Source organism: Cryptomeria japonica, chromosome 5 (assembly GCF_030272615.1).
Source record: "Cryptomeria japonica chromosome 5, Sugi_1.0, whole genome shotgun sequence".
NCBI classification, from domain to species: domain Eukaryota; kingdom Viridiplantae; phylum Streptophyta; class Pinopsida; order Cupressales; family Cupressaceae; genus Cryptomeria; species Cryptomeria japonica.
In genome coordinates this window covers 360,581,972-360,607,799 of record NC_081409.1, presented here as the reverse complement: position 1 = coordinate 360,607,799, position 25,828 = coordinate 360,581,972, and positions in this window count along the sequence as shown.

Sequence of the window (25,828 nt, the reverse complement as noted above, 5' to 3'; positions counted from 1 at the left end):
GATTAAATGGTGGGGCACATATGATCTTATCCCTACAGAGATTAATAACCTCATCTGTGATGATAGATGAATGTGTTAATTTGGGGGTTGTCTAGGTCTTATTTATGTAGTACAGTTCGCATAAGTGGAAGGAAGGAAGGAGGTGTCCACATCATAACATTATTGGGAAAGAAAAGTTTTATTTTCTTGCCAAGTCTAGAATCTTTGTTTTTGTTCTCTACTTTATTATGGGGTCTAGTGGTCTTTTGCAGGGTGCTCACAAATTGTCTTGTAGGCCCAATATGGGTGGTGATTGAAATAGACTTGAACCCACTTCGTATGAGAAATGGAATAATAAGACTGAGGTGTGGGACAAGGTCTCAGGTGGAGGGATTACTCCCTACATTGAAAAACTTCATGACCATGACCCTAGGGCTACTTGGATTTTCATCAAGAGTTGGAAAAATGGCACTTTACATGTATTTGGAGGAGAATTTGTGGCTGATAAAACCCTCATTACAAAGTTCAGTGGGTGTACAATGGAAAATTGGACCCTAGTGACTCCCCACCTAGGAGAGAGAAAGGAAGTCACTAGGATGATTTTCACTTGGAGGAACTTACATTCAAAAGAGGGGCTTGAATCCACTAGATCCAAATCCAAGGGAAACAAAGATATGAATTCCAAGTGGATTGCAAGGGTTGAAGTGTGATTTACCCTCTTTTGTAAATGAGAAAATTGACTTGTTGACTATACAGAAAAGAGAAAGGAAATGAGTGAAATGAGGAGCTACCAGTTTGAGATCAAGCTGTAACTTAGGATATAAGATAATTAGATTTATATAGATCTTCCCCTGCAAATTTGGAGAAAATTCATTGGGGCCATGGTGGGAATGTACATGGTCCTCTAGAAAATCCGCAAAACAAAAAGGCTTCTTTCATCTCTGCAAATGAAATCCAAACCTGCAATTACAACTGGGTACCTACAACCTACACACAGAATTGAGAGGGAGAAGGGTTGTGGATAGGGGTTTGTCTCAATCAAACCTCGGTTGAGGAATCAACCTTGACAGAAATTAATTGCAAATGCTTGAATGTAAACAATGGAAATGTATACCTTTTAGATGTGCAACTTGTTGATGATGATTGATTTTCTTCTTGAATGTAATATGAAGTGTCATATGAAATGGCATGTAACATGACAAACCCCTACCACACACACATGCTTGCAAATGAATGTTGTAATGTTGCTCCAATGGATGAATGAAGAAGACTTGAATTCTTGAATGCTTGATGATGATCTTTAAATCCCGTATCTTATCCTCATGCCTATCATCCTCTCCTAAATGAGGGAATTGAATCCTCTTTTAAAAATACATGCCTCAAGGATTAATTTTCAACCACAAAAGGTCGACAAAGAGGAATTACAAACCCCAAAGGAAAATTATGCATAGGAGACCGGGCAGACCTAACTTAGGGCCACCCTAAGGGGTGGGGACAGGGGTGCCATGACCCTATCCTAAGGGGACAAGGGCACCACACCCCTATCTTGCCCTATTTTGGGGCCTGTACAGGGTCTAAAGAAACCACAGGTCTTGAAGGAGGAAGGTGAAGGGGTGAGAATGCAGAAATAGGTCTTGGTTAGGGAAGAAGATGTTGCCACTGAGGTGAGGACCTAAAACATGGTTAAAATTGCAGGAGTCACAATTTTATGACACTACATTTAGGCTCCACTTAAGCAGGAGTATAGCCTATGCCAATACTGGTGGTAAAGTAGAGTAAAAAGAAAGATGAAGACGAGGGACATGGAGAAATACCACAAGGAGTATAAGACATCACTAATCTTGAGGAACAAAAGGCCCCAATCATAGGATCTTAACTCACTCAAACATATGCAAGAGCACAAAAAAACAAGAAAGAACAAGATGCACAAAACAAAAACAAAGCGCAAAAGACACACGACAGACACAAGTTGACAAACCAACCAGCCGAAGAGACCTCGATACTTAGATGTCTCAACAACTAATCAGAACACAAAGACCAAATCTCATCACATAAACACAAGTGATCACATAAAAGAGAAAACTTGACATCGTCCATGAACCATCAATAGTAAAACTATGAGTTCATGAGAGGAAGAAAAGGGAGAATATGAATACACACTTTGGTGATCCATGAGAAGAAAGGTGAAAAAGAGAGAAACCATGGCCATCTCGCCCCTATAACTAGGTGATCCATGGAGAGGAGGACATGAAAATCTATCACCCATAGCCTTTCTAGGTGATCCATGTAAGGGAGGAGAGTGGGAACATCATTAGTTCCACCCAACCTCAAGCGTGTGTGTGTGCAAGTGAGGTTCGAAGTGCCTCATAGGAGTCTATTCCCGAGTACGCTATAACCTGTATAGAATGTATGTTACAAGTGCCAAGAAAGATGTGATATCTCGCTCTAAGAGTTCGTGCTCTAGTTTTGAGAATAATCACCCTGGATAGGAGAAAAAGTGGCATCATCTCACTCTAAGAGTCTGTGCTCTAGTTCCAAGAATGACCCACTCTACAAGAGAAAAGTGATGACATATTTCTCTAAGAGGATTCCATCTGGTTCCAAGAATGTCTCACTATACAAGAAAAGTGATGACATCTTTCTCTAAGAGGCCGCCCTCGAGCTCCAAGAATGTCTCATTGTACAATGCATGAGAGGAGTATAGTACAAAGGAGAAGTGTGGGTCCCCCCCCCTTTGAGATGTTAACATAGGTTGATGTTGATATCTTAAGGAAACTAGAAAAAGGATACCTACCTTCATCATAAAGAAGATATCCACTATGCAACAATGTCATAAATCCAAGCAAGAGAGGGAATACTCTTCAAAAAAGGATAAGATAGTTGAAAAGAGATATCTTGTTGTAAGTGTAAAGGAGATCCTTGGAGGAGAAGAGATCCTTGTTCAAAAGGCATCTACCCCCAAGAGGAGTTGTCTTAGACAAATATAACATCTTCTAGAACACAGCAAAGGAGAGAAAAAGAATGAAATCCTTCCTCCTATTCCTAGGTGAAAGAGATTATTTATGAGGGATGAATCACTTTTAGCCCCCATAGGGATGGCTGAATTTATCATAGATGTACATTACCAAGTGTAAAAGAGGTCATAGTCAAGGACTAACACCTCTTGTATAAGAGAGAATCCTTGAATCATCAACCAACAACTGTGCACAATGAATGACATTAAATAATATAACTCACACCATCCACTTAATAGGGAAAAGTGGATCCCTAGAGAAAGAGAGTGAGGGATCATAGGCCCCCAAGATAAGGGACAATGAGAAGAGCTTACACAATCTACTAGAGAGATATTAAACATAAGCAAATGTGCAATGAACTTACATTAACAAATGTAAGAAAAGACATTAGTAAATGCAAAATACATGTCTCAAGAAGTGTAATCTTCAAAATGAAGAGAGAAAAGGCATCATATATTCCCCAAGGGGGATTAATCATAAAATCATACCATTGTAAGAAATGATAATCACATATAAAAAATGTAGCCCCTAAAGGAAATAATGATAAATGAGAAAGAAAGGAAGGGAAAGGAGTGAAAATCCTTACCCCCCAAGTGAGGAGAACTAGGAGAAACAATACACACTTTTTGATGGTGATTAGTTTCAAGTGATATGTCATCCTAGTGGAGCAAATCCTTTCAAGGAAGGGATACATACTTCTCAAGAGATCATTCCCTGTTTTGGGCATATCATACTTGTGAATAATTGAAACCATAGAAGAGGTAATATTTCCAAGAGAATGGAGGAAAGAGAAGAAGTGCAATACTCATTAAATATGCCTCTCTCCAAACAAAGAGGAAAACCAAAGAACAATTATATGTTCACATAAGAATTACCCTATGCAAGAAAAGAGACCTAAAAATGAATAATGCACAAAGATAGAGATAAATGTATAGAAAGAAGAAGAAAAATGGACTTCATGTTGCTGCCCCAAAGTAGTTTAAAGTAAAACAATACCACCACTAATGATAAAGAGCCCCCGTTAAATGGGATAATTATGCCATGGGGTGAAGAGCAACATGAAGGGAAAAGAAGTACTTGTTAGACAGTTCAAATAACTAGAAGACAACTGAGAGTGGGGAGTGAATCAGTTGTCATAGATTATCGGAATATTTAGCAATTAAAACTTTAATACCGGAGCCCAAAAGATCAATACCAGAATGCTTAAACTAAATACCGAAATAGCAGATAAACAAGTATAAACAATAATCAGAGAGTAAATACCATCCACATGATACCAAGAACTATACGTGGAAAAATCGGTAAAGGGAAAAACCATGGTGGGAAACCTACCCACAGTCAAATAATACTTTTGTAGTAAGTATGTGAATTATAATTGAGGGGCCTACACTTGTAGGAAGGCCAATAGCCTAGAGCACACTGCTCATCACAAAAGGAGTCTCACTAACTACATAGAAATCCAGACTACAATCTGGAGAAATAAATGAATTGTAAAGATAACATCTCCTATGCATGAATACAGTTCCGATTAAGCTCAATATCAGAGGACTAATTCCTCTTACATAAACCCAACTCGATCACCAATGATCGACCAAATCATCTTCTCGAATGATTATTACATTATTCGCTCATTACATATCCATACCATGATGATCTATAATGAGATATTACATCATATATATATATACAATCCCTTGACCACAAACAATAAGGTCGGCTACCAGATAATAAAACAATTACATAATTACAAAACATGTCAGCCAGAGACTAAACAAATAATATCCAACCCATAAGACATCTTGGAAACACATCGAGAGGTCCAATCCACACGTTACATTAAGCTAGTCCATAACCTAGATACACCAGGGCCCAGTTTAGGTCCACACATGCCAAAGCAATGATCTCAATCAACCAAGTCTTGAACATGATCACCATCAGCATCTTGAATCCATACCAAAAGCCGCACCAACACCACTTATGAAATTCATCAAAGTTCTAACGGTGAAACCCTCACCGGAACCACAAACCAAACTTTCTAGCAAACAGGATAGCATCCGATCATGAGAACAAAACTAACTGACTAAACATGAACATGAGTAGCATGAATAAGCCAATTCCATAACCCAAACATACCAGAGCATACCATATCATACCAAATCAAATCCAACCAGAAAGCAATCAACCTACAAGGACTAGAAGGGTGTCGGTAAAGCATCCAAAATAACTAGTGTTGACATCAATGACAAAACATCAATGAAAAATATAATCAATTCCTCCAAATGGCCAACAATCTCCCCCTTGGCATTAATGGAAACACTAGATGTGAAAAACATCCAAGTGACAAGAAATGCCAAACAAGTCTCCCCCAATGGAAGACAGCCAACAATCTCCCATACAAAGATATAGCAATGGAGTTTTGAAATAAAGACCAAACTCCCCCTGTGAATGATATCTCTGTAACGCTCTATTTTTCACATATATCTCTCCCTGTTTGACATCAATGCCAGAAATCTGAAAAAAATATCAAAGCAAAAACAAAATCCATGGAAACACAATGCTAACTACTCCCCTTGAGCAGTAGCATCCCCACATCAATATTAGAATGAATAATATCTTTGATACTACATACCGGATGGATGTCAAATAACATCAATCAGTTCTCTGTCAGAGGGGAAAAAACCCCTAATCTATCTCTTAGGTACTCAAATGATTCCTTAGGCAAAGGTTTAGTGAAAATATCTACAATCTACTCTTTAGTGTTCACATTAACTAGTCTAACTTCATTTTCTTCCACCTTCTCCTTCAAAAAGTTATACTTGATAGATATGTGATTTTTCTTAGAGTGACAAATTCTTTGATATGTCAATAACAACAGAGTTATCACAATGAATAACTGCCGGTCTAGTGCAATGCACTTTGTTATCCTTCAACATTTGCTTCATCCATATAACTTGAGTACAATTAGTAGCAACAATAACATACTTAGCTTCAACAATAGATAAAGAAGTACATGATTGTTTCTTGTTGATCCATGAAACCAACTTCTTTCCAAGAAAGAAAGCTCCATTGGAAGTACTTTTCCAGTCATCAACATCACCAGCCCAATCTGCATCTGTATATGCACATAAAGTAAAGTCATCATCCTTAGGGTACCACAAATCATATTTAGATGTACCTTTCAAGTATGGATAAGTGCACGCATTGAAAAGCATGTGCTAGGAACAGAGCCCCATTATTTAATAAATGGGGCCCCGTTCTGCTTCAGAGACCCGAGGAGGAAAAGAAAAAATGGGGCCCCATTGTTAACATGCCTCAGACCATAATGAGGCCCCATTATTTAAGTCAAAAAAATAATGGGGCCCTGTTTACAAAACGGGGGCTCGTTTATTAAAATGGGGCCCCGTTTCTTAAATTTTGAAAATGGAGCCTTCCATGTGCATCGGGTTTTGGTTTGGGAAAGGCATGGAATTCCCAACCCTTAGCCTTGGACCTGCAAGTAAAAGGTTGTATCAATGACATGGTGAAATATTGACTTCTTGCATATGTTTGATTCCCATTATCATAGATTTTTCAACAAAATTAAAACCCATTTTAGATTACACTATGTAGATTCCAAATATATAAAAAATTTTAAGATTTCATCATTTTTTCTATTTTTTAATTAATTTGTACTAAATTTGGTCCATTAAATTGTAATATCAGTTTATCTTGTTTATTTAATAAATTTTTTCGTTTCAATGTTTTTTGAAACAAATTATGTGTCATCAATCTACACAAAATTATTTTCAATTTTAAAAAAATATTCAATAATAAATAAGTTTAGGTCAAATTATGTGGGTCGTACATGACGATTTTTTAAAATGACAATTAGGGCCAATAAAATATTTTTTAAAAATACAAAAATATATGCTCATCAATCTTTAGTGTGTTACAAATCATTTCCCAAGAGGGTTTGAAAAAAAAACTTTTATTTGTGTCAAAAAGTGTGAGTTGTACACATGCATGGTATGATCCTGAAACAAGCATTTTTAAAAAGTGGTTTTTAGAAATCCCTTCTGAAAATCAATTTATATTAATTGGGCATTAAAATAAACTGCATATTTAGAAACTAGACTCCGAGTGCTATATTTTGTAGTACTGACTTTTTTCAAGGTTCAATCTCTAAGTGCTACAAATTTTCAACTCAAATGTGGGAAAATCTGAAAAATCAAGGAAAACACTTCCATTTTTTGGCCAAATATAGAAGACCTCCAATCATAGATTTGTATCTTGTAGGGTTTACCGGTGCAGAAAAATCTTTATTTGACAATTTTTCACTTGTAACCATAGGAGTACTTACCGATTTAGAATCTACCATACCAAATTTCTTCAACAATTCCCTAGCATACTTAGTTTGATAGATGAAAATACCTTTATCAATCTGAGTAATCTGCAAACCTAAGAAAAATTTCATTTCCCCAATCATAGACATTTCAAATTCTTTCTCCATGTTCTTAGAAAATTACAGGCACAACTTATCTTCACCTCCAAAAATGATGTCATCAACAAAAAAATTCAATAATCTATATATCATCATCAATGAATTTATATTATAGATTACTGTCAACATTAATTTTAGTGAAACCAAGCTTCAAAAGATATTTATCTAACCTTGGATACCAAGCTCTAGGTGCCTATTTCAATCCATATAAAGATTTCCTTAGCTTGCAAACCATGTTTTTATCATCTGAAAGTGAAAAACCATCAGGTTGCTCAATATAAACTTCCTCATCAAGATCCCCATTCAAAAATGCACACTTGACATCCATCTTGTAAACCTTGTAGTTTTTATGTGTAGCATAGGAAAGAAATAATCTTACAGCTTCAATCCTAGCTACAGGTGCAAAAGTTTTACCATAATCAATTCCTTCTAAGAATATCCTTTACAAACCAATCTATCTTTATTCCTTACAACTTGTCCATCTTTATTTAATTTATTCCTAAAAACCCATTTAGTTCCAATAACATTCTTATTTTTAGGCTGGGGAACTAAAGTCCATGTGTTTTTCTTCTCTATTTGATCTAATTCTTTTTCCATAGCTTTCATCCAACATTCATCTTTACATGCTTCAATTATTGATACCAGCTCAACTTGAGAAATTAAACATACCTCATTAGATGCTAATCTCCTTCTTGTCATCACTCCATTGTTCTTATCCCCAATGATCTGATCTTCTGAATGATTCAATCTCACATACCTAGGGGTCTTCTGACTCTCTGTTCCTCTTCCCAGTTCTTCAGTTACTGTTGAATTTTTGGATACTGTCAGAGTAACTGGTTCAACATTCTGTTCTGGTAAAGGTGCTACCGGATTAGTTATGATCATTTCCACTGCCGGTTCTTTCTCATAAACTTTGATTTGACTTCTATTCAACTCATCCACCTTGACATTAGCACTCTCCACAATTATTTGCAATCTCTTGTTATAACATCTATATGCCTTGCTTTCATTTGAATAACCAAGAAAAATTCCTTCCTCACATCTAGGATCAAATTTGCCAATGATATCATCTCTCATAATATAACATTTACTACCAAAGATTATGAAATACTTAATTGTAGGTGTATTGCAAAACCATAATGCATAAGGTGTCTTACCGGTTTCTCCTTTGATATGTACTTTATTGAATGTATAAACCGTTGTGCTCATTACTTATTTCCAGTAGATATGAGGTAGACTAGCTTCCATCATCATTGTTGTAGTAGCATCCAAGATAGTTTTGTTCTTCCTTTCCACAACTCCATTCTACTGAGGTGTTCGGGGAGCAGAAAATTGTGTCCTTATACCATGATTCTCACAAAATTTATTAAACTCACCAGATGTGATTTCTCCACCATGATCTGACCTTAAACATTTAATCTTGAATCCTGTCTTTGTCTCAACTTTAGATTTAAAGATTTTAAACTTTTCAAAAGCCAAAGATTTCTCCCTTTTAAAAGTAACCTAGATCATTCTAGAATAATAATCAATGATTAGAATAAAATATCTATCACCTTGAAAACTTTTAACTCTAGTAGGGCCACACAAATTAGTATTAATTAGATCAAGAACATCATTAGATTTATCTTGTATACTCTTAAAAGAGGTTCTGACCTGTTTTCCCATTTGACATTCTTTATATATCAGATTATAGGGCTTCACAATCTTAGGCATATCTCTGACTGCCTGAGTTGAATTGATCTTTATAATGCAATCAAAATTCACATGATATAGTCTTTTATGCCATTGCCAACTCTCATCAATTTGTGCAATCAAACATGTCTTCTCACCGGAATTTAAATGAAATATATTACCTTTTGTCTGTGTACCGGTTGCAATCTCCAAACCAGATCTATTAATGATTTTGCATTTTCCATCCTTGAACAGTAGTTGAAATCCCTTATCCACCAATTGTCCTACACTCAAAATATTATTCCTTAAACCTTCAACATAATAAACATAATCAGTATTGTGCTTACCATCCAATGATATAGTTCCTTTTTCCCTTGATCATACATTCTTTGTCATCTCCAAATCTAACTAGACCGCCATCATATTATTGCAAAGATAGAAACTTCCCTTTATCTCCAGTCATATGCTGTGAACACCCACTATCAATTACCCATTCATCCTTATCTTCAATGTTGGCAGCAAGTGCCTTCTCTTCAGGTACATTCTCTTCCAGTGCCGGAACATCTTCCTTGATAACCAGGAACACTCATTCCTTTCCATTGTCGGAACCACTAGCAGAGCCTTCTGCTAGTTCATCATCAGAATTCATTACGCCTTCCTCATCTTCTATGTAGCATGATTTATCTCTCTTTTTCTTATACTTATACTTGCTTTGATTTCCAAGGTTGGGCTTAAAATATATTCTAGCTCTCTCTTCAAATCTTGAATTCCTTTCAAGACATCTAGATGCAAAATGACCAATCTTATTACATGCAAAACATTTAAAAGGTGTTTTTCCTTCATACTTACTTCCTACTGGTCCTTTAGGTACTCTTCTAGAAAATAGGGCTTCAAGTTGCTCAAATGTTTCATCTCCTCTCTTCATATCATCCAATTCCTTTGCATACAACTATCTCCAATCTTGCTTGCCGGTTGATGATGCAGATGCATGAAAAGTAGTTTCATACTTCACAACTCGAGAAGGCTCAAATTATTCAAGCTCAGAAGTAGATAATTTCCCAACCAAGGTATCTTTGTTGACATAAGTATTAGCCATTGTTCTCAACTCATTAATTGTAGTAGCCTTCATCTTGTAAGTTGGTGGTAAAGCTCTCAGAACTTTAGAAACTATTTCATCTTCACTCAGAGTTCCACAACAATATTGAATTCCCATCACAATCTCATTTACCCTTTCCATGAATGTAGTAATCCTTTCATCTTCTTCCATTTTCAGGTTTTCATATCTCACCTAGTAACCATCAAGTTTAGCAATCTTCACAGTAGAGTCACCTTCATTAAGAGTCTCCAACTTGTCCCGTATAGCCTTTGCAGTGATTTGTGAGTTAATCTCATTATTTTCTTACTAGAAAGTGCACACACGAGGGCTTCTTTTGTTTTACTTGATCATTCTCAAGATCCTTATCCAAGTTTTTCGGAGGAGGATTTCCAAATGCTGAATTATGAGGTGTAACACCATTCTATGTGATCTCCCAAATATCCTTACCAAGACATCTCAGATGAGTTTCCATCCGAATCTTCCATACTCTGTAATTTGTTCCATCAAGCCTAGGAATATCTCTCTGAAAGATAGCTCCAGATGAACTAGATGAACTTGAATTGTTAGTCACCATAGGATCTTCCTCAAGTGGTTAAGCTTCTGCAGAGAGAACCAAATCTCTGATACCAATTGTTAGACAATTCAAATAACTGGAAGACAATTGAGAGGGGGGGGTGAATCAGTTGTCACAGATTACCGAAACATTTAGCAATTAAAACTTTAATACCAGAACCCAAAAGATCAATATTGGAATTCTTAAACCAAATACCAAAATAATAGATAAACCAATTAAGCATAAACAATAATCATAGAATAAATACCATCCACATGACACCAAGAATTATACGTGGAAAACCCGGTAAAGAGAAAAACCATGGTGGGAAGCCTATCCACAGTCAGATAATAATTCTGCAGTAAGTATGTGAATTACAATTGAGGGAAATGCACTTGCAGGAAGGCCAACAGCCTAGAGCACACTGCTCATCACAAAAGGAGTCTCACTAACTACATAGAAATCCATACTACAATCTAGAGAAATGATTGAACTGTAAAGATAACATCTCCTATGCCTAAATATAGTTCTGGTTAAGCTCAATACTAGAGGACTAAATCCTCTTACATAAACCCAACTCAATCACCAATGATCGACCAAATCCTCTGCCTGAATGATTATTACATTATTTTCTCATTACATATCCATACCATGATGATCTATAATGAGATCTTACATCATATATATATACAAGTCCTCAACCACAAACAATAAGGTTAGCCACCAGACAATAAAACTATTACATAATTACAAAACATGTTAGACAGAGACCAAACAAATAATATCCAACCCATAAGACATCTTGGAAACACATCGAGAGGTCCAATCCACATGTTACATTAAGTCGCTCCATAACCTAGATACACCGAGATCCAATTTAGGTACACACATGCCAAAACAATGATCTCAATCCGCCAAGTCTCGAACATGATCACTATCAGGATCTTGAATCCATACGAGAAGCCACACCAACACCACTTATGCAATTCATAAAAGATCTTCATCAAATCTTTTTCAGTGAAACCCTCACCGAAACCACAAACCAAACTTTCTAGCAAATAGGATAGCATCTGACCAACTGACTAAACATGAACATAAGTAGCATGAATAAGCCAATTCCATAACCCAAACATATCGAAGCATACTAGATCATACTAGATCAAATCCAACCAGAAACCAAACAACCTAATGGGATCGGAAGGGTGCCAGTAAAGCATCCAAAATAGCTAGTGTTGACATTAATGACAAAATATCAATGCAACATATAATCAATTCCTCCAAATGTCCAAAATTGCTAAGGCACTATGTTTACCAAGAAATATAGCTGAATCTATTGTAAGACAAATTTGTACAAGATCATATTGCAGTTGAACAAATTTCTTAAATGCATAATATTTTCCAAGAGAATGTGAATATGAATCATGAAAAATGCAATATTCAATACCTTTCACTTGCTTAAGATTTATGTTTTTATTGTGAGGAGAAAAGGAAATATTCTTGTCATATTTCAATCTCTAATAGATTCTTGCAGCTAATCTATCAGGATGATAAATATCGTCTTGACATAAAGAAGAGGGTTTGTTAGAAGAAGAAGTTTCATTATCCACAATTCTAATTTTGCCACTATATATGCCATCTTGATTAGATTTTTGAAAATCAGGGCAATCATCTACATTATGGTCATAGGTTTGATGAAATGAACAAAAAGGGTGCTTTGAAGAAGAAGCATTCTTGCGGGCTCTCTTGACTTGTTGTTTTTGAAGGTAATCTTTAAAGTTTTGAAGCCTAAGGAATTCATCCATAGAAAGAGGGGTACTACTTCCTAAGCCTCCTTTAGTAGTTTGTGTAGGAAGATTTATAGGTACACGAACTCCATGCTCAAATTTTCCAATTCCTTGTCCTTTAAAACCTTGTTTTTCAATTATATGAAAGCCATGACTATAAGAATGTTGTAATTCGTTAGATGGAGGAACAAGATCATGAATTTCTTTGAAATTTGATGTGTAGGGAGGCAAAAAAGTATTTGTAGATGAAGGAGGAGTCTCATGTGAAATGACAATCTCTTTTCCTTTATCAAGCTTATCCTTTTTGGAAGATTGGGGAGGAACATCTTCATCATCTAAAAGCTCATTTTTAGTTGTTTCTATGTGAGGGGAAAGGTCATGAATTAAATGCATGACATCATCCTCCCTACATAGACTTTGATGTTGAAGATAGGTCTTAGGAAAATAAGGAGGATCTAAAGATGTAAGAATGTTGATGTTTTGATTTTGCCCCCCTTGCTCAAGGGTATGTGTATGAGAAGAAGATGGATCCATGTTACTTTCCAATGCTTTCTCTTTTTAAGAGAGGTCATTAGTTATAGCATTAGGTCTCATCTCATTCACACAAGATATCCTAGGAGAGGTACAAGGGTTAGGATCTTTAGGTTTAGGATCTACAAAATCTTTAAGGTGATTAACATAGGAAATGCATTTTGTTGACAACATAACCATAATGCAACATAAATGATACATGAAAGCTTTGAGATCTAATTGAAAAGGAAAAAAAATGGAAATCCTAACAACACAATATGACCAAGTGCTATGAATAAATAGAAGCAATAGGAAATGAAAGAAAATCTTATCCGACACATGAATATAGTAAATATATACAAAAATCAATGTAATCATATGCGAAAGAGCAAGTAAATCCAATTTATTAATTGCGATTGAAAGTCTCTTTATTAAAATCTGAACTTGCTAGAAAAGAAGATCTAAAATTAGGACCTTTCTATGAAAATCAATTTTAAGATTTGAATTTGATGAATTTTTAATTTGTGTTTGACCTTAGAGAGTGTTAAAATTCATAAAGTACACTGTTTTTCTCGATTTGAGCAGAAAAATACACTCAGTTCCGTTTACCAAAATTTCAGGAAAAAAGTTGAGGACCGTGGTAGGAGTGAACATGGTCCGACCAACTTTTTTTGAAATTTCCAGGGATGATAGGTATTATGATTTTAATGCGGAATCCAAAAAATAGTCAATTTGGAGATTTCTAGATTGGTCAAACTTGTAGTCAAAGGTCAAAAATAGAAGAATCTTAAATATTAGGGTTTTATGATTTAACCACTGAATTTTTGGAATAAAGAGAGATTTGAATTGCAATTTTGAAATAGAAATGGGATGTGGAACAAGTAATTAAAATTTTACACTTCACAAGCTTAATTTTCTCAAAATAAAAAATTAAGGTTTTATGCAATTAACCTCTAAAATTTGCAAATAGATCAAACTTGGTAATGAAAATTTGAAATTCAAATTGCAATTAATCAGATCTAATAATGAGAAATTATAATTAATGTGTAAGACGTCAGGTTCACCAAAATGTAAAGTGGAAAATTGTACCCTAGTGACTCCCCACCTAGAAGAGAGAAAGGAAGTCACTAGGATGATTTTCACTTGGAGGAAGTTTACATTAAAAAGAGGGGCTTGAATCCACTAGATCCAAATCCAAGGGAAACAAGGATGTGAATTCCAAGTGGATTGCAAGGGTTGAAGTGTGATTTACCCTCTTTTGTAAATGAGAAAGTTGACTTGTTGACTATGCAAAAACGAGAGAGGAAATGAATGAAATGAGGAGCTACCAGTTTGGGATCGCACTGTAAATTTGGATCTGAGCTAATTAGATTGATATGAATCTGCCCTACAAATTTGGAGAAATTCATCGAGACCATGGCGGGAATGTACATGGTCCTCCATAAAATCTGCGAAATGAAAAGGGTTCTTTTGTCTTTGCAAATGAAACCCAAACCTGCAATTACAGTTTCACACCTGTAACCTACACATAGAAAAGAGAGGGAGAAGGGTTGTGGATAGGGGTTTGCCTCAGTCAAACCCCAGTTGAGGAATCAACCTTGAAAGAAAGTAATTGCAAATTCTTGAATGTAAACAATGGAAATGTATACCTTGTAGATCCGTAACTTGTTGATAATGATTGCTTTTCTTCTTGAATGTAATCACAAGTGTCATGTGAAATGGCATGTAACATAAAAAAAACCCTAACACACACATGCTTGCAAATGAATGTTGTAATGTTGCTCCAATGGATGAATGAAGAAGACTTGAATGCTTGAATTCTTGATGACGACCTTCAAATCTCGTATCTTATCCTCATGCCTATCATCCTCTCCTAAATGAGGAAATTTAATCCCCTTTTATACATGCCTCAAGAATTAATTTTCAACCATAAAAGGGCGACAAAGAGGAATTACAAACCTCGAAGAAAAATTATGCATAGGAAACTAGGTAGACCTAACTTAGGGCCACCCTAAGAGGTGGGGACAGGGGCACCATGCCCATGTCCTAGGGGGACTTAATGAGGACAAGGGTGACATGCCTCTGTCTTGCCCTATTTTGGGGCCCAAATAGGATCTAAAGTAGCCACAGGTCTTGAAGGAGGAAGGGTGAAGGGGTGAGACTACAGAAATAGGTCTTGTTTAGGGAAGAAGATGTCACCATTGAGGTGACGACCTAAAATGCAGTTAAAATTGCAGGAGTCACAATTTTATGACACTACACTGGGATGCTCATGGATGGGAGAAAATACTACAGGGATAGGAAAGCCACAAAGGAAGACCCTGAGATTTTCTTCTAGAAAAATGAGAGGGATAAAGTTCATCATACAAAGGATTGAGGATACAATCGTGAGGATATGAAGTCTCTGTGGGAAGATGTCATTGAGGTGATCATGAGTTACATAACCTTAAATAGCCGCTATAAGAGTATTTTTACCTATGAATTTATTATTTTTTAATCATTTAAGGCAAGATTGGTTTATTTCTATTCCATTTTACCTATTTTTTTTAGAAATAGTATTAATGCCCATTTGAAAAAGTTGAGCTCCCTCATTCTTCATGAGGGGTTAATCCTTCTGATTATGTCCAACATGCTAAATTTCTCGAGATTAGGTTACACCCCTTGACCTCTAAAAGGAATAGTGTCCATAATGCCCAAAATGTCCATTGGCATTATATTGATGAGTCCACAAAATCAGGGTCCTTTGATGAAGAGGCTTTCCACCTGTGTACTTGTATAAACCTAACAAGGAATCTTCTAAGGGAAAGGGGTATGAAATTGACAAGGAAAAATTAGACAGGGGGGAATCTAATTATATCCCATTTGAGGAGTACAACCCTAACTCCTTAAGCCTTGGCTCTGCTAAGAAAGGAAAGGAATGTGTGTCCTCGAGCCCCTTAGATCAAAGGAAGAAAATTCAAGGGCTTTGTGTGAGGTGGGAAAATAAAATATTTTTCCCCCTTTCCAACATCCACTCAAGAGAATGCGGTTGCCAAGAAGAAGAAACATAAAAGCAATGAAGACAATTGTGGCCCACCAAGGTTTTATGATGAAGAACAAGATATGGACATTCGAAATGAAATCCCTATTGAAGTTGAAAAGGGAACCTTGGTGGGTAAGGACATGGGATCCTCAATGGTGGATGCAAAGGATGGGGAAAAAGTTGTGAAGGAAGTGGTGGATGGATAGAACAATTTATTCAAATGGGCGGTGTTGGAGATTTCAAGGTTGAAATGCAGAATTTGTGCCGTGAGCCCTAGAGAGAGTATAATGAAGATCCCCTCCTTAGATAATGCAGATAACCTAATAGCTCCCAGTAAGAATTTGGTTATGGATGTGAAGGCCATAAAAATTGATCATGAAGAGAAAATCATGAAGCTAGAATTGGCAATGGAAAATATCAATGAGAAAATGAGAGTGGTTATTGAAGCTAGTAGGACAACCATGACAAATATCCTAGAGGGTCTTTGAAGACTTAATAAAAAAGATCAATCTCTTAATATATCTCATTCGACTACTCATGCTTCCCCTTCCATTTTGGTTTGTGGTAAAGGAAAGAAGGAAAAAGTGCCTAATCTGGCAAGTGATACTCATGCCACTCTAGTGTTGGAGATTGTTGGATATGGTTGGTAATTGTTGCTGCTAGGATATGTTGTTGTCATTGATGTCAATATGTTCCTATGATTTATTTCGGTGTGATTGGGAATATTTTCTGATATGGTTTGTAGTTCTTTATTTTACCGGACTCTGTTGGTATTCCCTCTAGTATATTCTGGTGTGATAAAATCTAGTGCTCAGACTTTGGGATATTGTTTTGGTTGGTCTTGTGTATCTTCATTTTAGATGGTTCTTGATTTGGTGCTTTGCAAGTTATCTCTCTTCATGACAGTTGCTAATTTGTTGCGTGTCTTGAGCTTCTAGACATTGATAGATGAAGATTTAAAAAATTGTGTTGGTGTAATTATTATAGATGATTCTACTGTGCTTTCTAGTGTTTCCTAGTCATGTCCTATTTGTTTTGATGATCCGCATTGATCGTGCGAATTATTGGTGGTTTTCATCAACCGGTGTTGATTTTCGTGTTATGCGACATTTCTACTGGTGTAGCATGTTGCGGTTGATCTTGGCATGATTTCTGGTGGATGTGATCATTTGTGAATTTTTTTTAGGACCATGCTATGCTATGTAAATTATTATATTGGTCTGATTGTCTATCTTTGTATCGTATGATGTAATTTTGTTATTGAGGATTGAGGGTTTAGCTGACCTTGTTATCAAGGTTGATGAATTGTATATATAGGTGTTATTGTCATGCAGTTTGGGTGTTGAGGTTGTGTCTACATTATCAAAGAGAGATTTGTGTGTGAACAAGTGATTTATCATTCGATTTTGAGTTTGAGGTGAGATTGGTTTTGTAGGGAAGACATCTGTGCTTAACTGAAACTGTAATCAGACATTTGGAGATGTTATTCTTTTAGTTCACTTCTTCTGGATTGTAGTCTAAATCTTATTGTAAGTCAGTGAGACTTCCCTAAGGGTAGTAGCCTTCTAGGAATATATCTTTTGAGCAGTGATCTCTAGGTAGTGTGCCTAAATGCATGTGCATTCCCCATTGTAATATTTTCACATACTATTGCAGAGTATCATCTTATTGTGGGTAGGTTCCCATTATGGTTTTTCCCTTAATTGGGTTTTCCACATCAAAATTTTTGGTGTTGTGTGTTGTGTTGTTAATTTGTTTATATGTTTATTGCTGTAGTTTGTTAGATCTGTTATCGTGCTTGAAGTTTTATATTTCGGTGAAGACTGATTCACCCCCCCCCCCCTCTCAATCTTCCTTCTTGGTTGTTGCTAACATCTAGGACCATCATCTTGCACTTGTAGCAGGGACAAAGGTGAGCTAGTGAATTCCAACCTCAAGGAGGATTTATCCAAAATTAATAGAAATGTTATCGATAAAAAAAGTAAGCCTTTCCAAATGTTGAACAATATTATTGTAGTTTTTGGGTTGCCTGACCTTGTTCTATTTTGTTGTGTTTCTACTAGCATGTCGTGGCTTTGCATCTGGTTCATCCTTGTGATTATTTTATGTCTAGGTTTCGAGTCCCTATAAAACCTATTTTACTCTAATAAAGAAAAGTTTCAAGGTAGGACTTATTCTTCATTGTGACATATAGTGTGCCATTTCTTTGAATGACTTCTTATCTTTGTGATTTAGCATGATAGAGGATGAGAGAATTCATGCTTGAGATTGTGGTCACCTTGTTTATTGTTATAGGTATTTTGATGAAGCACATGGAGCCTTTTGATCCCTTGATGGTATATGTGGTTATAGGTATTGTTTCCCTGTTCATGTTTTGAGGTTACTTGTTACCCCTTATGTAATATATACAACAAGTGGGAGAATATTAGGAATTGGGGTGGTGTACACCTTACACAATATTTATGATGTCTAAAATTTATTATTATTTGTGTGGTGTAACTAGGGTGACCTAGATGGATGTGCATCACTAGGAATCAAGATTCTTGGGGACAATTTATGTGTTGTATGTAACATTGGAAAATATTTAATGTGGGGCCTCACATGGGAAAAGTATTTGATTTGATATTGGGGAAACATATTTAATAAAGTGAAAATTTAGTACCCAATATTAAATAAGAGGTTAATGATTTTGTATTCACATGGTTTTACATAATACCATTTGGTGGTTTTGTGTGAGCTTGTTTCTATAAAAGAAAACACAAGGGTAGTTATCTAAGGTTGGCTAGTTGGGACATCAAGTCTTCATTTGAGTGCATATGTCAAGCATGGTATGGGACATGTGTGAATTCATGCTTGGACACATTGTGGATGCATTGGAGAGGCTTGATTTTTATGAGGTGCTTATGGACGCTTTGATGAAGTATTTCAATAGTTTCAATGCTGAATAAATCATGAATGATGGATTCTTTTGGTGGCAATCTTTTTCCTTCTTGAGAGTTTTCTTAGGGTATATTTTGTGTCATCTTTGATGATATGTTGTCTAGTATTTTGTATATGAATTTTAAAAAATTGTACGCATAGATTTATCTTTTTGGGTTATGTGGAAATTGTAACTATATGACTAAAAAAAAATTTTCAGTGATGATGAAAAGATTGAGATCTACAAGACCCATGGGTGGTTGCATTACAAGTGGTGGCTCAACTAATAGAAAAATAGATTTTATAGAATGGGAGATGGGGCTTATTGGAATGCTAGGTCAAAAGAGAGATGTGCCAAAGTTGATCTTGACTTGAATCAACCTTATAATGTTACTTTGAGTGAAACATATGGTTCTACTTAGCTTAATGATTCATCAACCTATAAAATACATTTGGTATTAATTTGACCACTCTTCATTTATTTATTTAGCATTCTTATTTATCTATCTATTCCTAAGTGATTATTCACATACCTAGTATAAATTATTTAGTGTATTTTTTTAAGGAATGCATATCTTAACTCTTGAAATCAATCAAATTGAAAACAAAATTCAACATTACTCACCCACATGTGTTTTTAATTTCTTACATAGTTCTTCTTGATATTTTGAAAAGAGATGAATATGCAAATTATCTAATTACAATGAAACTAAACATAACAAAATTTGGTATCTATGTGTAAATATTCACATCTAACTATTCAATAAAGAAAATATATGTAACTTTGTATCATTAGTGAAATTGATCATAGAAATAAAATTTCTAAAATTTCAAATCTATACATATTTATTATGTATTTTGGATGTAAATAAAATATGAGATTTTTAAAATCAAATATTCATCTTTTATAATCCACATAAATAAATTCTCATATATTGTGCAATTAATACATGTGCAAAGATTTTGTCATTAAAAAACTTAAAGATCCTAACATTTATTTTTCAATTGTCCAAACTCTTACAAACAATAAATCATATTTTTTTTTGAAGATGCTCAATTATAGAAGATACAATTTTATTCTAGACTATAAAAACTATTATATTAAGTAGCAATATATATTTTTGAGTGTTATGTGTTCAATACATTGCCCCTATTAAATCAAATATATAGTCTATACTCACTATGTGAATGTAGTCACATCACACCATGATTATAGTTAATTAGATTTATAATCTTATTGTATGAGAAGTTAAACTTACAGCTATTAAAAAAATATATATTTGATTGCTAAACAATTGTATATATAGTAGAATAATAGATATATAATAAGAATTTTCTTCATATTTTCAAAGATATTATTAGAATCATTTTTATGTCATATTCATTAAAATTATATTATATTGATACACATGTTTGAGAGTAAAAGAAAGACAATCATCAAAAACTCCAAGCTATCTTCTATTTTTCTAAAAATGAGATCTCTTTTAATTTAAGAGAGGCCTTATTCTTTTTCCATTATACTTCTTTCATATGAAAATTCTTTGTGTAAAAAGATAGTTTTAACCAATGATAAAGTTATTGTATTGGATGGAAATGAGAGGGAAAATAGTGATTTCTTAAATATAATAATAATAGAGAATTAAAAAGATGAAGGACTGCAATGCAGAAAGGTAATGTGGATTGGTAAAAATAAATGCATAGTGGAAGCTAGAAATAGAGAGAGGAGAAGATTAACGAGAAAGAGAGGAGCCATTAAAGGCCATATCTGTAGAATTTAAATGTATTTACAAATTGAATAAATCGGATCTTGTTTTACTGCATTCTTGTTTCTTTTTTAGGAATTTAGTTTTCTGAGTAGTCTAAGAAGCAAGAGGATTGTCTTTCATAACTGACCCATTTACACTTTTTAATCCTAACTTAGGGAATATTTAGTTTTTATCCCATTTTGATTGTGGTTGAGACACCTGTATTCACCACTTGAGGAACCTATTTCAAGCAAACATGAGTTAGGCTCAAATCCTCTTTCATAATTTACCCATATACACTTTTTAATCCTAATTTAGGGAATATTTAGTTTTTATCCCATTTTGATTGTGGTTGAGACACCTGTATTCACCACTTGAGGAACCTATTTCAAGCAAACATGAGTTAGGCTCAAACACTTGGCATATGAGTAAATATATATTACGCATTTTGAGGGGTAGTTAGTCCTTTAGTATTTCTTTTCTATCTTTTTATGAAAATTTGATCATTAAATGTTTTTTACACTTTCATATTGTAAGATAGACATGATATTGTACTTATTTTTACTAGCGAGAGGCTATCTTGATGTTGCATTATAATCTTGGCTTTTCCAACATGAAATTATATCCATAATTTCACATCCCTTCCTAAATCAAGATTATTCTAGCACTTAAGAAGTCAAATGGACATTGTCAAGTCTAGAATGTTCAATAAATGAAAAAACTACCTTTCATTTCATCAAAATCAATAGCTATAATTTATTAAGTTTATTAATGTGTGTACCTTACAATATTGTATGAGAAATTGACGAAAGAATTTAATAGTGCATTGAATAACTTCTTTCCAATTTCTTCTATCAACCAAATGAATTTTTTAGTAGCATTTTAGGGGATTTCCCCCTATTTCATGGAAAGTTCATGTTTTTGAATTGTTTGACATTGAATCCACTTGGTTTTTTCTCTAGTTATAGGCCATTTTATGCAATATGTAGAGGTGTTCTATAGCTCCTCCTTTAAGGGCCACCAGGGATTAAAATTTTCTACATATGAGATCACAAATTGTTAAAATTGTAGCTATTGAAGGAAAGTTTGATGGGATGTTTCCTAGTAGAATATTTCCTTGGGAATTGCTAGTACGCATTTTAAATATTTCCAGGAATACATCTTGACCATTTCTAACATTTTAGTGTAAGATCAACAATCTGCCACTTTCGTTTCCTTTAGATTGAAGTTTTGGGTGGGTTAATCCTATAGAATGAGAGAAAAAAAGAGCATCCTTTGTAGCAATTTAGGGTGGAGAATTTCCATGAACAAATCCAAAGGGGGAATCCATAGCCAAGGGAGGCCGCTAGATAGAGAAAATCCACATGCAAACTGCAAGGTAGGAGACACCACAACAAGTAGGGTAGAAACTCCAACGTGAAAATGAAATGACGGGAACTTATAATTTAAACTAAGAGAGGCAGGAGGGAGTGAGGAGGAAGAATCCATTGATGATATTCTCTATCAAAGATATCTCTTACACTACACTAAGATTTAATGCACAATGTATCAACAATTGGTTGATACTCCCTTGTATAATTTGACATATAGTCATCTTGATATTTCCTCTATGGTTTCTCTTCTTTCCCATTTATCTCAACATCCTCAAAAAATCACTGTAGAGAGAAAGTAAATATATCTCGAGGTATGTCTAGGGCACTTTAAATTTGAGAATATCATTGCAGATTAGAAATTACTCAAATCATAAGCTTCACTAGCTTAAACTCGGATCATTATGTTTATGTTTGAAATTCCACTTTTATTTTTATGTATCACATTGGTTCTAGTTTAATTACATAGTTTTATAATGTTGAACATTAAAAAAAGAAAAGAAAAAATATTTATATTGTAGAGAATAAAAAAAAAAGATTTTCATTATATCATTTGGTTTCAATTATATTCAATAGATTGGTTTTATAAAGCCTTTATTTTTCTTTACAAAACTAACTCAAGAGAATGAATTTCCCAACTATCCTACCTACAAACTGATTAGATTATTAAATGTAAGCCTCATTTCCTAACAAATCCCCTTAAGCTTTACACTATGAAGAAAAATAAGAACATGATTATATCAATATTTGTCTAAACATCCTGGACTAGGAAAATGACCTGATTATCCAAACTTGCATCGCATTAACCTAAACTCATCTTGTTTGGGTAAATTTTCCAACTCTACATTAGCATCAACCTAAATTTTTTTGTCTAGGCAAATATCTTGATTATATATAAATACTTGTGAATTGAGACATATTCTACTCTCCATGAGCATACAACTCCTCTAGTGAATTGAGACAAAATATTTTATCCATAGTATCTACAAAACTATAAACCAAGAAAAGTTCTCAATGATCCATAGGTGTCACTCACCATGTTTGCAAATTGAGACAAACTCTATTATTTGCAAGCTAAAATAACTGCTATATAGATTGAGACAAACTCAATTATCTACAAACCAAAACAACTACAATCCCGCCATTTTTTGCATGAAGGGATTCAAACAATAAAAGTAGTATTTCTTCTCATGTAGTGAATCATCCTTGAGTGAGAACCTAGATTAACATATTAGATATCATCCTAACATCATTTCCTCCAACCTTTGACTAAACTATTTTACATTATAATTGCCAAATGTAACAAAGGAGAATCCCCTACCAAGTGTAGCACAAATAGCTCCAAGAATACAAGCAATATGTGTGGCCACAATTAAAATCAAGAGAGTAGGTTTTGGGTTGAATTGATAATGCACACAAACAATGACCAAATTAACCTTATAACACCCTATTTTACTTGTCACTTCAATTTCTAATTATTTGATTGTATTTGCAATACTAAAATAATACTTCTCTTAAGCTTTTGCTAAAAGGTTTGTTCCAATACATGGAAAGAACCAAAAAACATTACCTAAATTGCATGCCTTTACACTTTCTTACACCATGCCTTGCTTTTATTTCTATGATTTTTATATAACTAAATTATTTCAATACTTCTCCACTCCCCTCTCTCCAAACTTTGTCTTCTATAGTATGGAATCACCAATGTAGTAGAATTTACATATTTTCATGGTTTCTTATAAAAATAGAATTGATTTCCACTATACTACACAATTCTCAGACCAAACTAACATACAAAGAATGGTTGTGTTACTTCTAAATAATTGGCAATCTAATGAAGTGATAAAATCAAAGATAGGAACTGTGGAATATAGGTAAAGGGTATCTTAAAATATAGAGAGAATGCAATGCACAATGCTTGGTGGAATTATTATCTTTTGCAACCATGCTTTTACTCCAAACACTTTTTCTCTTTATATGCTTCATACACCCATAAAAATTATATTCTCAATACCTTTATTTATGCTTGGAATATATGCAACAAACATAAATAGCTTCATGAATATTTGTACATTGTGTATAATATCCCTTAGATCAGTGACTTTGATAGTTAAAGTTTGCATAAAATAAGTAAATAAAACCTTTTAATGCTTATCTTGAGATCTATAGATTTCCATCGCTGAAATTCACTTAAAATTCTCTAAATAAATCTCACTCGTAGTACTCAAATTTTGTACAATTTTCCTCCATTCCAACATTTTCTTCTTCCATTCAAAAGACATTCACCAGATTATCTTATCTTCTCTGATACCAATGTTGAATGTTTAAAAAAAAAAAAAAAGATATACAATGTAGATAATAAAACAAAGAAGATTCTCATTATATCATTTAGTTCCAATGGCATTCAATAGATTGGCTTTATAAAGCCTTTATTTTCTTGTACAAAAGTAACTAATGGGAATGAATTTCCCAGCTAACTTAACTACAAACTTATTAGATTATTGAATGTAAGCCTTATTTCCTAACATTATAAGAAGTTGACAACTATTGAATTCTCGTGCATAAAATATGAGTGAAAGAAAATAAATAAATAATAATTTGATAAGATAAACTTGGAGCCAATGGGTTGTAGGAGAGCTTGGTTCTTAGAGCCAAATAGAAATCGATGGAGAATTGTTGGAAGAAGATTTCAAGGCTCAAGCTAGGATAAAGGTTTCTAGAATAAATGATGGAATTTCTTACCCACATCACATTAAAAGGGAGAACTTTAGACAATCTTATGGAAGAAGAAAAATAGGCTTTAATGAAAGATTCAACTCTAGGGAACAGGAAAAAAGAAATATTAAACCCTTCTTTAGACTAAGAATTTCATCTGACTATAATCCACTCTCTTTTCCTAATAAAATTTTGATTTTTTCTTTATGACATTTTGGTATACTAGTTAATCCCCCTCTGCCTAAGAAATATTGGAAAACTAAGCATTGCAATGTTTCCAAGAGAAGAAGTGCAATTTTAAGTTCTTCAAGAGAGAAGTGGAATTGGGCAAAACCGAATTTGGGGATACTTATTAATACTTCTTCTACTTATTTCAAAGTTGGGGGACTTTGATATTTCTCCCTCATTCCTTCCTTCCCCAACAATATCCCTCCTTTCCAAAAGCATACCCCTCCTATTCCAAAAAGAGATGGAGGTAGGAAAAGATCTCTATGGGATAACTATAGAAAGGGCTCTCAAAAAGGAAATCAATCTAAGAAATTTCAGAATAGAAGGATTTGGACACGTAACAACCAAAAAAAACACCAAAAAGAAAGTTGAAGAAGAAAATTCTCTGTCATCTATCCCTTTGGACAAAGGAAAAGAAAAGATTAGAGAAGAAGATGTGGCTCCTTGTTCACTAACAATAAATCAATCACACTTTGAAAGAATGGAAAAGAGAAAGGAACCAATGGCAGAGGATCTGGAGAAAGGAAAAGAGTTGAGTATTACCTTTCTAGAATAATTTCTTTCCCATCAAATCATGGAATTTTTTCAACGAGTTTTAATTTGTAAGTTCTAACAACTTTCAATATACAAGATTATCCCATTCCAAAGGGTTTCTAAAAAATTGGTCTAGTGTATTAGAGGTTTTTTGAGAGATAAAGGAAATGGATTTTTTAAATCTTTATTTGAATGTAAAGAAACTAGA